At 44.6% G+C, this 16,606-nt stretch overlaps 1 protein-coding gene across 2 annotated transcripts in view; it reads left to right on the top strand.

The window, feature by feature from the left end:
- The first annotated feature begins 854 nt into the window (after positions 1–854).
- RIN2 (Ras and Rab interactor 2) overlaps positions 855–16,606 on the top strand; it is a 214,463-nt gene continuing 198,711 nt past the window's right edge. The window contains exon 1 of one of the 2 annotated variants that reach the window (XM_075339393.1): positions 855–988. The gene's annotated coding sequence lies outside the window, so the exon portion shown is untranslated. The remainder of the gene's footprint in view (positions 989–16,606) is intronic. The other variant, XM_075339394.1, reaches the window with a different exon arrangement.

Genomic DNA, 16,606 nt, shown 5'->3' with positions numbered 1-16,606 from the left:
GGATGGTGCGGGGACTGTTCATTGTTTTGAGAGCCAGGGCTTGGCTGTCAGATAAGCTGAGCTCCCGGTGGCGATTGCAGGGGTACAGAACCTGAGCCCCTGCAATCTCCATGACGTACTGGTCGTCAATACACTGTCCATCAGAACGTACTCAGTAGATCTGATATCGCAAAGGGGTTAAACCCTTCACCCCTAACCAATTTTCTATTTTAATTTTTTCTTCCCCTTCTTCCAAGAGCCATAGCCATACATGTCTTCTGCTGATCAGATCAGCACAGATGTGCAGGGAATACCGCGAGATCACCAAAGCCTGTGGTAACCGGGGGGAGGCGACCAAGGACGCACCAGTATGTCCTTGGTCGATAAGAGGTTAAAGAAGCAGCTTGACAATTCTTTCAGCGTTTTTGCAGCCTTTTTCACCATTCAAAGCAATGAGAAAGTGCAAAAACATAAAACAAAAAAGCATTTTTGCTGCTTTTGAGGTGAATCAAACTTTTATATGAACATGTACTGTAGACAAATGACACCAAAAACGCAGCAAAAAAAACGCGGCAAAACCTGCTTTGGAAGCAGCTGGTCATAAAAACACCGTGTGAACATGGTCTGAGGAGGTTCCTGCAACCTCAGAAAAGACAAGAGTGAAATGCCAGATATAAGGTTTGAGGAGACGCCTCTGGTGCTCCCAGAAAGACTACAACCCCCACCATGTGAGGGAACACCAGGGCAGCCACAGTGCCTCCTCCCGGCCTCCGCCTGTCCCTATCACTGGCATTGTCCTGCCCGGGGTGAGGGCAGTGTAATACAGAAGCAGGGGGAGGGGCGGCAGAGGCGCGCATGCGCTCTGGGATCGCTCCTTGATTTTTGCTTCTTATAAATGTCTCTGGGGGAGAGGACACTTCATTCGCCGGCTCCAGTGTGAGCGCAGCGGGCACCGGGGCAGGGGCAGCCGTGCAGGGCAGCACTGAGGCGGCTGGAGGCATCCTGGCAGGTAAGGGGTGCTGGCACCATGCCTTTCTGTGTCACCATCCTCAGACTGTGCTTAGTCTCATCTTGTTGCCTTCTGTCCTGTAACTTTATGTTACTAAAATCTATATCATGGCGACCCTGGTACATGCCAACCTCAGTGTCTCCACTCATAGTATATGTGCGATGGGCAACATATGCCATCAGCCACATTGTGCCACCTGCATGGCACCCAGGAAGGCATGTCAGCTGTGCAGGGTATTGTGCCCAGGACAAGAGCTGGGGAGCCATAGACTAACCCTGACCACTGAGTCCTGTACTGTGCCTATCTGCTCCTGGGAAAGCTGGGTTATTAATATGGCCAGTACTGTCCGCTCAGTTATCACCCATCTTCCCAAATGTCACCCATACATGCAGTCATATTAATAATACCGCACAGCGACAATTATGAGATCCCTTCACATAAGGTGATTTTTATATATATATATATATATATATATATATATATATATATATATATATATATATGTGTGTGTGTGTGTATATTTTTATTTTTTTTTTTTTACAAGCATTTTTTTTCATGACTTTCCAGTGGAGAAAGCTATGGGAAAACTCCTGAATTTTATTTATTTATTTTTTTTTTTGTTTGTTTGTTTTTATAGAAGTATTGCAGGGAATAAAAAAAAAAAAACAAAACCCAACAACTCACCAGAAGGCACACGCTGACATTTGGCTGCAATGTTTTTTTGCAAAATAAAAACAAAAACCCGTAGAAGAAAGAGAAAACTAAATGTGCTGCCCCTGTACCCGCCGGACTCCTGCCTGACGGACGCCTCTGCCTATACTGGGGTCTGTCAGATTCATCACTGAAGCTGCGGTTGTACATTCAGCACGGTTTGGCGACTTTTCGTGTTTTGACGCCAACTTTTTACCCAAGTTTAACAGCGGGGAAATTATGCGCCAAACAGGAAATTAATTTTAATTTTAAACCAAAAAGGTGCAGGAAATTATGGCAGGAATGTCCTACAGTGCATATATGTATGGAAAAAAATCAAAAAGTGAGGACTCTTGGACTAATGTCCCGGACTTGAGAACCTTTGGCGCAGCATATACAACATGCGCCACATTTGATGCATCAAGTCTAGGGTACGCAGCGTAAGTCCGGACAGTTCAGCCCCCCCGGATCTCAGACTGTGCTGCACAATTCTGGGCATCCAAATGGCGAAATATCCAGTAGAAGAAATGTAGAAATGACAAAACCATGTGGGATCTAGTAGCGGTGTCACTAATGGTGGCATCTCAGGCCACCAACTTATGATCAGTATAACAGAAACTGGAAACTGGGTAAAAACTTGTAAAACAAGAAACTGGGGAATTCTAAAAAAAAAACCAACTCCATCCAATACAGGGAACTCTGAATGCGGAAATGTTATGTGCACGACAACATATGGCACCACATAGGGATCTATGGGCACCGAGTGCGCCTGTAGGTTATAATAACACGGAAGGACTATCTGCATTATAATAATACAACTTTCTCTCTGTAATCAGCCAAACTGTTCTGATGTTATTTATATGGTTTATTCAGGGTTAATCCTGCCAGGGACATAAGGAGAAAATGCTTCTTGACTCCTGGATGTATAATATATATAATCCATAGGGCTCCTGGAGTTTATCCGCTGTCTGCCCCGGGTGATTTCACAGTCGCCCTCTGGATGGAAGTCACAGGTGGAATTGCTATGAAACCTTGAGATGAAAGCCGTGCAGCTCTCTGGCAAAGTCGACTTTCCATCTGAGGAAGCGATCTTGCCTGATCATGTCGTTTCATGCAATGGCGGTGTGAGATAATAGCCTGATTCATGTGTAATTCATGGCTGATCCCCTGCTCCGAGGATCCACAGCACCGGCAGCGTTCAGGAGGTCACACCTGGCTACGTGTATCCTGTCTACAATGAAAGGATTTGGCAGTAATGCTGTAACTGGGCTTCAAATGAAGAAATTGGACATTGACCTTTATGGAAGTAATGGAATAACAATTTTATTTACATAGCACCAACATATTTATAATTCAAAGGGGACAAATAGTGATAATACGAGACATTACAGCAAGGTTCTGCAACCTTTCTGACCTTGAGAACCACATCCAGCACTGAGAGAGGGTCCCGAGCCACATCCCAGCACTGAGAGAGGGTCCCGAGCCACATCCCGGCTCTGAGAGAGGGTCCCGAGCCACATCCCGGCTCTGAGAGAGGGTCCCGAGCCACATCCCGGCTCTGAGAGAGGGTCCCGAGCCACATCCCGGCTCTGAGAGAGGGTCCCGAGCCACATCCCGGCTCTGAGAGAGGGTCCCGAGCCACATCCCGGCTCTGAGAGAGGGTCCCGAGCCACATCCCCGGCTCTGAGAGAGGGCCCATAGCCACATCCCCGGCTCCCACCCCCTAACAGTAGTGACACCCAGAGCCCCCATTACTGATGTAATAACAGTGAGAGTTTCTCTACAGAAATCACAGCGAGGCAGTATACCAAGATCCAGGAATTCCTACCCTACCTCACTTCCGATCTGCTTTTCTGTGTGGTACTACTCAAAAAAGTAATCATCTGGAAACCAGCGCTTCATAGCTGTTTGCTAGACCTCTTGCACCAAGCTGGTAGACAGCTGCGAGCCACACATCATGGGCCTGCGAGCCACATGTGGCTCCCGAGCTACAGGTTGGGGACCTCTGACTTAAGGGTGCTTTACACGCTGCAACATCGCTAACGATATATCGTCGGGGTCACGTCGTTAGTGACGCACATCCGGCGTCGTTAGCGACATCGCAGCGTGTGACAGCTAGGAGCCACTATCAACGATCGCAAAAACGTCAAAAATCTTTGATCGTTGACACGTCGCTCCTGTTCATAATATCGGTGGTGGTGGTGCATGCCGCTGGTTGTTCGTCGTTCCTGCAGCATCACACATCGCTATGTGTGACACTGCAGGAACGAGGAACATTGCCTTACCTGCTTCCACCGGCAATGAGGAAGGAAGGAGGTGGGCGGGATGTTCCGCGCGCTCATCTCCGCCCCTCCGCATCTATTGGACGCCTGCCATGTGATGTCGCAGTGACGCAGACTTAGAAAGGAGGTGGTTCGCCGGCCACAGCGACGTCGCAGGGAAGGTAAGTCCGTGTGACGGGTGTAAGCGATGTTGTGCGCCACGGGCAGCGATTTGCCCGTGACGCACAACCGACGGGGGCGGGTATGCTCGCTAGCGATATCAATAGCGAGATAGCAGCGTGTAAAGTGCCCTATAGAGTAATACAATTCAACAGAAACCAGGAGGAGTGAGGGCTGTGCTTGCAAACTTACAATCTATGAGTATGGACAGGAAACAACTGGTATCCTTCTGATTTATTTTTTTTAGGGGGGAGGGGCTGGCTCTCATTAAGGGGTTATTCCCATTTTAAAAAACGGTATAATTAAAATGTACTTTTTAGGAGTAAGCAACTTTCCAATATACTTCTTATTAAAGGGAATCTGTCAACAGGTTTTTTAACACCTGATCAGAGGGCAGCATAACGTATGGGCTGAGATCCTGATTGCTGTGATGTGTAACTTACTGGGCTGCTTAGTGTAGTTTTGATAAAATCACTGTTTAATAAGCAGTAGATTATCATTAGAGGACTACTGGGTGTTTTGCCAGGTAGTCCAGCATATTCATGAACACTGTATAACGCCGCCTCCACCACTGATTGGCAGCTTTCTGTGTACACTGTATGTGTGCAGAAAGCTGCCAATCAATGGTGAGGGAGGGGGTTTTAGAGCGCCACATTCAATTAACTGCTAGATCTGCAGCAGAACAAACATTGATTTTATAAAAATGACAGCAAACAGCTCAGTAAGTGACACATTGCTGGAATTAGCTCTGTCTCTACCTTATGCTGCTTTCAGATGGGGAGCAAAAATCTGGTGACAGTTTCCCTTTAACATTATGCACCTTTCCCCTGATAATAGCATTTTTATTGTTTACGACTCACAGCTTAGGAACATGCTCAGTGCTTACAAGCTCTTTTCTATTGAACTTGTAAGCACTACCCTGAAGCAGGCTGCATTCGCTCTTATCTCCTAATCCCTGCCAGCTTCAGGGTTACTGTTTTCCTTTGACGCTGCCTTTTGTACCAGCCTCAGAGAATGCACCGCACAGGCAAGCGGCACATCTGCGCCACTGGTCTGAACTGTCAATCAAGCAGGAGCACGTCCCCAAGTAGGAAGCCATAAGGAGGAGCAACAGTGCGCTCCTGAAAAGAAAGGTTTGAGACCGACACTTTAGGCAATCAGGTATCCTCAATGGGAGCCTATAGATCTTTGTATGAGCCTTTAATGAACTTTGCCTCATGAGCAGGGATTGTTAGCCAAGAAACTGTCAAAATGACACTGTTTTAAAACAACATTATATTTGACCAGGAATGTCCTACATTTATAGACATGGACTAGGATTGTGAGATATTGCCGTTTTATGTGAACACTGTATGGTGCCGCCACTTACTGCATGGCAGTTTTATTTATTCTCAGTTTGATAATTTATTCTATGTTCCTGACTGTTCAGAGAGGCCTCCATCTGATTTTTGTCCTTAGGTTTTTCACAGACCGTGACCTGCGTTCCAGGTTCTATATAGCAACTCAGTAATGCTGAAACCTAGTGCTAATAAATAGTACTGGTAAGAAGTCCAATCTAAACCTCCTTGGTGCTCCATTGGATGTATGTGTTTATCAGAAAGACAGAAGCTTTTTACTGAAGGTAGAGCTGGATTTGGCCATATGTCTCTCTGCAGCGAGTGTCGCATGGTTACATCATGGCCTACAAGAATAAATGGCATTGTGTAATATCAGGTCATGCCATGTCTGGGCTCCAAAAGCTGAAGTCACCGTCTAGCTGCAGGATACATTCAGGCACAAACATTTATTACACTGCAGAGCAGAACTCATCCCACAGTCCCCCCTCATCTTTCCACTAATATATAAACCATCACAGCTCGGTTTCATAATATGTAATGCTAATTATGGGCCAGAATACTGCCGATCATCCAACGATCCCACCAGAAACCTGCCAAACTGAGCTGGCCGATCAAAGGATCCATTTAAAGGGAATCTGTCAGTAGGATCAATCTCCCTAGCCATCTATATGGGCTTGTAGGTCATTGGAAGCCGAATACAGTAATACCTTGATCACTGCAATCTGATGCTGTATTCCAGCAAAATCCATATTTTTCTTAATATGTAAATGAGCTGTTAAGATCTATGGGCTGGCCATAGATCTCCCTGAGAATCTGCCTCCAGAGTGTATTTGAAATGAAAGTGTGCATTACCAGTGTGAGATTTAGATCAGGAGACCATACTGTCAGTCATTACATGTCTCACACTACCATTCATTTACAAGAAGTTCTGGAGCCAGATTCTCAGGGAGATTTATGTTCAGCACATAGATCTTAAAAGCTCATATTAAGAAAACTTTGAATTACTCTGTAATGAGACATTGGATTGCAGATATCAAGGTATCATTTCATTCAACTTTCTATGACCTACAGTGCCTTGCGAAAGTATTTGGGCCCCCTTGAATTTTTCAACCTTTTCCCACATTTCAGGCTTCAAACATTCAAATAAAAACTTTAAATTTTATGGTGAAGAATCAACAAGTGGGACACAATTGTGAAGGTGAATGATATTTATTGCTTATTTGAAATTTTTGTAAAAAATAAGTCAATGGAGAAAAACTAGCAATGTAATGAGTAATCCGAATTCCACACTATTCGCTACTCGCACGCATAGTACAGCATTCAGGTTACTCGTTACTTTGCAAGGTTTTTTTCCCCATTGACTTGCATTGCACACACTAATCAGAATGAATACGCGAGTATTAGACAGTACTCGTTATGAGTATAGCCAGTACGAATAGTTAGATACTCGCTTAACTCTATCAGCAGGGCATTTCTTGGTGTTGTCGGGCTCCAGGGATTTTTTTTTCTAGCCTTCATATAATTTAAGCACCTTGTTACCAGTTAACCCTTTTAAAGTGCATTACCTTCGTGAATTCCATATTAATTTTACTAAAAACGCAACATTAAAGCCAATTACCTATGAAAATATAATTGACTTCAAATTTGCTAATCCCGATTTTATCTGAATATTCCCAAGAGCTGAACATTGTTAGCGTGAATACTCAGCATGGTGCAAGGATGGTGACTCAGGGATGGGGTTGTACATTCCTGTGTAACTTGTTACGTAACTTCTGAACTTATAGAACATTTGTGAATCAACTATTATTATTCTCAGAGAAAGACGGAAATCATCTGCCTGAAATGTGACACTGACTTTGTCAGTGTGGCCTGTAGTGAACGAGGAGGAAGGATAAGAGCGTGTTCAGATGAGCAAGTTAGGCTGGTTTAACATCAGCGGTATTTTGCCGCACTGCTGGAGCCGGCACAAATGCGGTACAGTTCTATACAGTTCACAGGCATCGCGGCAAGCTCTGGTCACATGACCACTTGTGACCGGAGCTTGCTGTGATGCCTGTGAACTGTATAGAACTGTACTGCATTTGTGCCGGATCCGGCAGTGCGGCAAAATACCGCTGATGTGAAACCAGCCGTACATTGACATCGGACTGCAAACTAACTAATGTTATTCAATTGGGCTGTTCAGATGAGCATTTTGCTCAGCATGCACTATTATGGAACATTTGCATCGCAACTGATCTTGCGATCAGATCACAGCCGCTGAGAAGAGGGAGAGAGCACTTTCTCCCTTCTCTCCACTGCCCATATCTACGTACATCATGCTGCACTCTGATGACATGCGAGCGCAGTGCGATGTTTCATACTCACCCATAGACTTGTGTGTGTGATGCTAGATTCGCTGCTGCCAAACACAACATGCTGCAATTGTTTTCTCATGCCAATATGAGAAAAGAATCGAAGATGGACACTGGTGCGAGTGCAATCTGATGTTTTATCGAATTGCACTTGTCAGTGTAAAACACAAGTGGAACCGAGGCCTCAGTACAATTACAGCGAAACCAAACATGACTTGGTTTTTTTATTGCTTTAGTGGTGGGAAAAAAAAATCACACTTTTGAAAAAAAAATAAATAAGGGATGTGTCACCGGTTTCCATTTTTTTTGGTCAATGGAGCTGTGTGATGGCTTCGTTTTCGTAGGGCGAAACAATGTTTTTATTGATACCATTTTGGGATAGATATGACATTTTGATTGCTTGTCACATCATTATTTTTTTTTTTTGTGGTATTTAAGCAATAAAAAAAAAAAAAAATGTAATTTGGGCGTTGTTGAATTTTTGTCCAGAAGTATCGCTGTATAGGATAAATCATCAATATCAGATTGTGTGGGTCTGGCCCCCACAATGATCAGCTGTTATCTGCTCTGGTGGCAGTGTATGGAGGACACCACAGCTCTGGACACTCTTATGTGGCCTGGTTACTGCCTCTTCGCTGATTCAAGTTGCCGCCGCTGCAGACAGTTGACCGGTGGGGGTGCTGCGTCACCTTTGATAGCCCTGGACAATCCCAACTTCAGAATTTAGTTATTGACTAGTGATGAGCATGCACTACCATGCTCGTTACTTGTAAGGAGCAGTTGGATGCATGGATGGGCGCAGCTTGAGGACCCGAGTATAATGAAAGTCAATGGAGTACTCAAGTTTTTTTTTTTTTTTTTTTTTCTTTCCGGTAAATCTTCTGAAAAAATACCATTGATTTCCATTATGCTGAGGACTCGAGTTGCACCCATCTGAGCGTCCATGTGCTCTTAACTAGTACCGAGCACTCGAGCATGGCAGTGCTCACTCATCACTACTGCTGACCCAAGAATTTTGTCCTTTCTTGTCAGTTTCCATAGAAGACCTCCTAGAATAAACACTTATGTAATTGACCATTTGTAACCTTTGTTCGCACATTATCAAGCCTCCGCCAACACCACACAATACACTGAACCGTAACTTATTAATTGATTCTAGATCTCCAGCACAGATCTGGCATTTACAATCCTTCTGAGAACTTGCTGATGATCACTTGTATAAAAGATGGATTCATGGTTTGTTTCTCAGCATTTAGTGCAGTGTTTCCTATTAGTTCTCATTTTAGTCATTTGTAATTGCAATAATAGTGGGTCATAGGTATAGAAACCCATAAGTATTGTGTGTTATCAGGAGTTGTATGGGGGATGGGTTCCTGATAGAATATGAAACCAACCCCCCATTAGATAAGCATTAGGGTCTTTTTCTTTTGGCAAGGGTCACATTGGCAGGGGGTAGTCTACTCATTGTTCTCAGTTGACATGTATTTGCAGCCGTGGAATCAGCTGTTCTCTGGTTTTATCTCCGATCACTGCGGGGTTGACATTAGTGATTGGTGAGATGCATCTTTATGAGCCAAAAGCTTCCCCATCTATTAAACCTAGAAGGGCTCCTGCTCCTGGGAACCGGTCATGTCTGTGCATTAAATGGACAACCCCCCTCATTTTAATGAATAGATGTCATTTTTAGTTTCTAGGGGAAACTGAACATTTACTGATCACAATCCTCTATAGGACCTAGTAGAGGGTCACCCTTTTATCAATCGTCAGGGAACCCCTTTAACAAAAAGGGATATTTTAAGAATTGAGGGCAGTCATTTGTTTTTTTTACTCATCTGTCTTTCACGTACATGTTCTATTCGTATCTTTTTCAAGGGCGAGAACATGCACCCATTATATTTTATAGAGCAGATCACATGTCGTTTGTTGTTTTTTTTTTTTTTTTTTTTTTTTTTTGCAGACCAATTGTCCCCAAAAAAATAGAGAGGGCGACACGTCCATATTTGATCTTTTACAGACCAGACTCGCACATTCAAGCCTATTGGGTCGAGAAAAATTCTTGCACGGCCAAAGCTAGAGACTGTTTTTATTTCCATGCAAATGAATGGTTAAATAATGAAACTGGTGTGGTGGGTTTTTTTTTTTTTTTTTTTTTGTTTTTTTTTTTTCTCATTCTCACTTCTCAGGTAAAATGTTTCTCCACTCAATACAGACTTTCCCATTACTGAGATAAGAGATGACAGTTGGTGCTCAAAGTTTTTTGGATAACTGTAAGGCTGGAAACACATCTATGCGAGTAAAATCGGTCCGACTGGGCTGAAAAAAACTCGGCTGATTTTTAATTCACGTTAGGTCCGAGTGCAACGCAAGTGCGATGCTTTTTTCTGAATAAATTAATGATTTTACTAGCGTGTGTAATGCGTATTTTTTTACTATGTCATCTGCCATTCAGCTCTGCTACATGGCCGCTGACAGCAGACACAGACAGCCATGTAGCAGAGCTGAATGGCAGATGACAGCAGACACAGACAGAGCCGCACGATAAAAAAAAGAATGAACTCGGGTGAACTTCACCCGACTTCATTGTCATGCTGCGGCTCTGTCTGTGCCGCGTCCTGATTAGCAGTCACCCGTGAAGGACTCACCGGTGACCGCTAATCCCCTGAGTGACTGAAGTTAGCAGCCCTCTCTCATACTCACCGATCCCCGGCGCGGCGCTGCACGGCATTCACACTGCTCCGGCGGCTTTTACTATTTTGAAAAGGCCGGCCGCTCATTAAACAATCTCGTATTCCCTGCTTTCCCCGCCCACCGGCGCCTATGATTGGTTGCAGTGAGACACGCCCCCACGCTGAGTGACAGGTGACTGTGACAGGTGACTCACTGCACCCAGTCACAGCAGCCGCTGGGCGTGGCTATACTGTGCAGTGAAATAAATAATTAAAAAAACTGGCGTGCAGTCCCCCTCAATTTTAATACCAGCCAGATAAAGCCATATGGCTGAAGGCTGGTATTCTCAGGATAGGGAGCTCCATGTTATGGGGAGCCCCCCAGCCTAACAATATCAGCCAGCAGCCGCCCAGAATTGCCGCATACATTAGATGCGACAGTTCTGGGACTGTACCCAGCTCTTCCCGATTTGCCCTGGTGCGTTGGCAATCTGGGTAATAAGGAGTTAATGGCAGCCCATAGCTGCCACTAAATCCTAGATTAATCATGTCAGGCGTCTCCACGAGATACCTTCCATGATTAATCTGTAAGTTACAGTTACAAAACAGACACACCCGAAAAATCCTTTATGAGAAATAAAAAACACTAACAAATTCCCTCATTACCAATTTATTAACCCCAACAAAGCCCTCCATGCCCGGCGTAATCCACGGACCTCCAGCGTCGCATCCAGCTCTGCTACATGAAGGTGACCGGAGCTGCAGAAGACACCGCCGCTCCGGTCAGCTCCACGCAGCAAATGAGGTGTGTCGCGCGATCAGCTGAGCTGGCACTGAGGTTACCCGGTGGCCGCCACTGGATCCAGCGGTGGCCGCGGGTAACCTCAGTGCCAGCTCAGCTGATCGCGCTACTCACCTCATTTGCTGCGTGGAGCTGACCGGAGCGGCGGTGTATTTTGCAGCTCCTGTCACCTTCATGCAGCAGCGCTGGATGCGATGCTGGAGGTCCGTGGATTACGCCGGACATGGAGGGCTTTTTGGGGCTTATTAAATTGGTGATGATGAGGGAATTTGTTAGTGTTTTTTATTTCTAATAAATGATTTTTCGGGTGTGTGTTTATTTACTGTAACTTACAGATTAAACATGGAAGGTATCTCGGGGAGACGCCTGACATGATTAATCTAGGATTTAGTGGCAGCTATGGGCTGCCAATAACTCCTTATTACCCCGATTTGCCAACGCACCAGGGCAAATCGGGAAGAGCCGGGTACAGTCCCAGAACTGTCGCATCTAATGTATGCGGCAATTCTGGGCGGCTGCTGACTGATATTGTTAGGCTGGGGGGCTCCCCATAACGTGGAGCTCCCCATCCTGAGAATACCAGCCTTCAGCCGTATGGCTTTATCTGGCTGGTATTAAAATTTGCGGGGGACCGCACGCCGTTTTTTTTTAATTATTTATTTCACTGCACAGTATAGACACACCCAGCGGCTGCTGTGATTGGGTGCAGTGAGACACCTGTCACTCAGCGTGGGGGCGTGTCTCACTGCAACCAATCATAGGCGCCTGTGGGCAGGGAAAGCAGGGAATACGAGATTGTTTAATGAGCGGCCGGCTTTTTCAAAATGGTAAAAGCCGCCGCAGCAGTGTGAATGCCGTGCAGCGCCGCGCCGGGGATCGGGGAACGGTGAGTATGAGAGAGGAGGGGAAAATGACCGACAGACTGTGAGAGAGGGACAGAGATAGGGACGGGCCGACAGAGAGAATAGAGACCGAGAGGGAGAGACCGACTGACAGAGAATAGTGATTGACAGACATTGTGAGACATCACTCGTTTCCAGTGTTTTAGGAAACATGCGAGAAATGTATTTAGAAAATCGCATGTCACTAGGATGGTGTGAGTGCCGTCCCGTGACATCCGATATTTTACACGCTCCCATAGACTTGCATTGGAGAGACTCGCAGGTGAATCTCGCAAAAAAGCAGCATGCTGCGTTTTTTTTTTTTTTTTTTTTTTCCCCGATTTGGACTGAAAAAAAAATCGCAAATTCGAGCTGAATCAATCACTAACATGTGTCCGATTCCAATGCGAGATTTTCTCGCATTGCTCTACTGCGAGAAACTCGCAAGTGAGAAGCAGCCCTAACTGTCGTTTCAGAAGAACTTGCAGCAGAATGTCTGTCTGCCTCTAGCTGGTTGTTTTGGAGAACTTGCAGCAGAATATTTGTCCGCCTCTAGCTGCTATTTCTCCATGTATGTATGTATGTATGTATGTATGTATATGTGTGTGTAATATATTATAATATAATTTTTTTTTTTTAAGCACCAACTGTCATCTTTCTCAATAATTGGAAAATCCGTCTTCAGTGACTATACATTATCCTATTACTGATATAGGTGATGACTGTTGGTGCTCATAAAGTTTTATGGAGGACTGTCTGTCATTTCAGAAGAACTTGCAGCCGAATTAAAGTTGAATTAAAAAAAGCACCAACTATCATCTTCTATCTCAGTAATGGGAAAGTATTTCTTCACTGATTAAAGATTTTACCCAAGGAGAGAGAATCAGATTGCTGTGATCAGATATATACAAAGTTGCTTATTTCCATGAGTTTTATTGATTTATGAAATAATTTTTTTTTTTTTTTTTTTTAAGAATACAATGAAGGTGTTTTCTTTGCTGGATATGAACTACGGTACTAGTGATGAAGACTTAGGAAACTACCAGTCTCCTAATATAGTGCTTATGATGAGCCGTAATCTTGAGATTACTTTTTCTAGCAGTCTTGCCCGGACATATGCAGTGGTTTCTTTAGGAAGTTCGGAGAGGCACCAATTACAATAATACGTGAAACTCATGTAATATGCGACAGATCAAAGCCCTTAGAAAGACATAATCTGTCTGTGGTCTAACAATAATATAATGTGTGATACTGACCAACAATACATAAAAGTATACATAAAAGTCATTCAGACATCTCCTTTATTGGGACAATAAACCGTCCTGCATTTCCTGTGCAGTGAAATACAATCTCTTGTTTCCCATAAAATGCCACTTCAGGCTGCAAAGAGGCTGACTATTTACTGGCGTTTTTAAAGGAAAGTCCAAAAAACTGTGTCCCTTGGGTAACACCCGCTTCCAGTTCTGAGAGCGTCTAGAAACATTGCTTCTCTTGTGTGGTAGCTGCGGATCTTCAGATTGAACATATTTTGAAAGACCGGCTGGGTGCTATGTATCTCCGATGACTAGTCAGAGGCAGGACCCTGGTTTTTCTCTGCTTTGATCTTCATGATGGACAGTATACAGTGTGTCCACCCATATCCTGTCCACCGCCATTAACTTGAGAACGGCGGCAGCTATAGGCATAGAAGTGGTGTCTAGGTATAGTAAAGTAGCCATGCGCTACGCAATGAAACCTAGAGCACCACCTGGTGGAAAACGACGGAGTTAGCATTTTTATCTCAAACGGAATGAGAAAAAAAAAAGTGAATTACAAAGTTGCAGGGCATCATCAATTCAATAAGAATCGACACCTTGCATACAGAAAAGCTATGATTAGAATGTGTAAAACTCACAAGGCTGCGGACGTGAAGCGATACCTCATGGAGACCTTCCTACAAGTCATTGGGTATGGTGGCTGCGTGGAGTGGCCTCCACGCTCACCTGACCTGACCCCATTGGACTTCTTTCTGTGAGGTCACATCAAACAGCAGGTGTATGTGGACCCCCCCCCCCCCCCACCAACATTGCAGGACCTACGACGACATATCACAGATGCTTGTGCAAACGTGTCATCTACCATATTGCACAACGTGCAGCAAGATACAGTATGTTGTCCAGAGTCCAGATGTGCATTGCAGCTGACGGTGGCCACTTTGAGCATCAAAGTTAAATGAGCGCCATATGCGTGACCAGCATTAAATTCATATCATAGCATTTCTGTATGCAAGGTGTCGATTCGTATAGATGCCCTGCAACTTTGTAATTCACTTTTTTTCGCTATCTTGTTCCGTTTTCGAGATAAAAATGCTAATGCCGTTGTTTTCCACCAGGTGGTGCTATAGGTGGTTTCATTGCGTAGCGCATGCCTACTTTACTATCCCTAGACACCACTTCTATGCCTATAGCTGCCGCTGTTCTCAAGTTACTGGCGGTGGACATGATATGGGTGGACACGCTGTATTTGACAGGTCTCTACTTTTATACACTCTATAAGGGATCAAGGTGGGGAACTGCCAAGATACATAGGCCTTAATTCATCAAAGCCATTAAATCCCCATAAAGTCACAAATGATATTACTTTTGGTGTTTTTTCACTCCAGTTTAACCGAGCTCCCTTAAAACTGGTGTGATGCCACAGCGCATCTAATTCATGGTTTACTTTACTCCAGTCTGTGTGACACATGCACCACTTTTTGAGGTGCCGGTTTCATTAGGAGCTGTGCGCTTCTTAATGAATCAGGAGTGTATGACTTTGGCACACCTTCTCAACATTGGCGTTGTTCACCTTGGTCTTGATGAATCCGGACCATATTCCCAGCCAGCTTCAAATGATGTCTACTCCGAAAAACCTCAAGGTTTCAAAGTAAAACATACCTTGTTGCCCATAACAATTCTGATGACCGTTTTTTCTCTAAAGCCAACATAGACATTAGATGAAGATGACAAAATATTGTTCTTCAGTTGAACGATTGTTTGTCGATGGCCCCAAACATTTCACAGGTTACAACGCCCAATGATGGATTTTTCTCAACCAATGATGCAGCTACTAAGGATTATATCAGTGAAGAAAAACCCAATATGCCAAACCGGTGTTTTGAGCTGTTACACACGTTAACCTGTCCGTCACCAGTCAAAAACAATCAATTGTTAGTTTCCCCGAACCAGCCATCATTCATTATGGTCAAAAGAAACAATTTCTTTCAAACTTTATCTTACCTTAGATGAGGGGTTCTCCAGTTTGGTCAATTCCTACCTGAAGAAGGGTTGTTTGATACTGAGACCTGGTGCACACGACCATATTTCTTGAAGAAAAAAAAAAGGACAGCTCCTGAAACAATGTTATTCAATGGGGAGGTGCAGATGAGCGATTGTGTGGTACAAGTTGCAGTATGTAGGATTTTCATGCGGAAATCGGATGAGACTCACCTTTTCAAGTCTATCAATTCGAGAAAAAAATGAAATGGCCCAGTATAGCATCGGATCATTACGGACACATTACAATTTCGCAATATAAAACTGTAAATGGTCCTTTTAAATTGATTAATAGCTGCTACTGTAAAGAAACAGATCGCACATTAATAAGTGAGAAAAAAATCATGCTGCTTTTCTGGATGAAACGATTTTTTAGCTTTTTCATACGCTCATGTGAAGGCTGATCGTAAAGTGTTTCCCTGCCGGGACACCAGCAATCAGCAGTACTGTATGGGGAAACCGGCAGTAAGTTTCCCTGCAGGTAAAATTCTTCATTGCACAGTTCTTATCAGTGGTTTGACTATGTAATGCAGGACAGGACAGGTCCTCCAGAGAGAAACACTCAGTGAGCCTTCTCCCTACGCAGAGGTGAGGAGCCTGGACCGGGCACTCTTCTTCTCTTCTATGTGCGCACGTTGCGTAAAAACATGCAGTTACGCTGCGCTTTGTAGCGCAGCGTAACTGCATGCGTCCTGCGTCCCCTGCACAGTCTATGGAGATTGTGCAGGGGCCGTGCGCACGTGGCGTCTAAGAGCGCAGCGCTTCGGCTACTGCCGAAGCGCTGCGCAAAAAGAAGTGACATGTCACTTCTTCCGTGCGCTTTCCCGGCAGCCCCTGCTCTGTCTATGGCAGGAGCTGCAGGCAGAGCGCATGGAATCGGCGCTCACTACGGACATTTCTGCAGCGATCTAAAGCGCACATGTGCTCTTCAGATCGCTGCAGAAATATCTGCAGGGCTAGTACGCAACGTGCGCACATAGCCTTAGGCTGCCTTCACATCAGCGTGTTGTGTTTTTTTTTTTTTTTTTTTTAACTGCGGCACAAATGGATTTTTAGCCGCAAAGCCGGATCCTTTACAAATGCGTTGTCAGTTCAATGAATTTACAATGGAATAGCGGCAAGATGCGGTCACAAGCGGTTGCTTGCGGCACATA

This window comes from Anomaloglossus baeobatrachus, chromosome 3 (genome assembly GCF_048569485.1).
Source record: "Anomaloglossus baeobatrachus isolate aAnoBae1 chromosome 3, aAnoBae1.hap1, whole genome shotgun sequence".
Taxonomy (NCBI): Eukaryota; Metazoa; Chordata; class Amphibia; order Anura; family Aromobatidae; genus Anomaloglossus; species Anomaloglossus baeobatrachus.
This window is presented reverse-complemented; position numbering and strand designations above follow the sequence as displayed.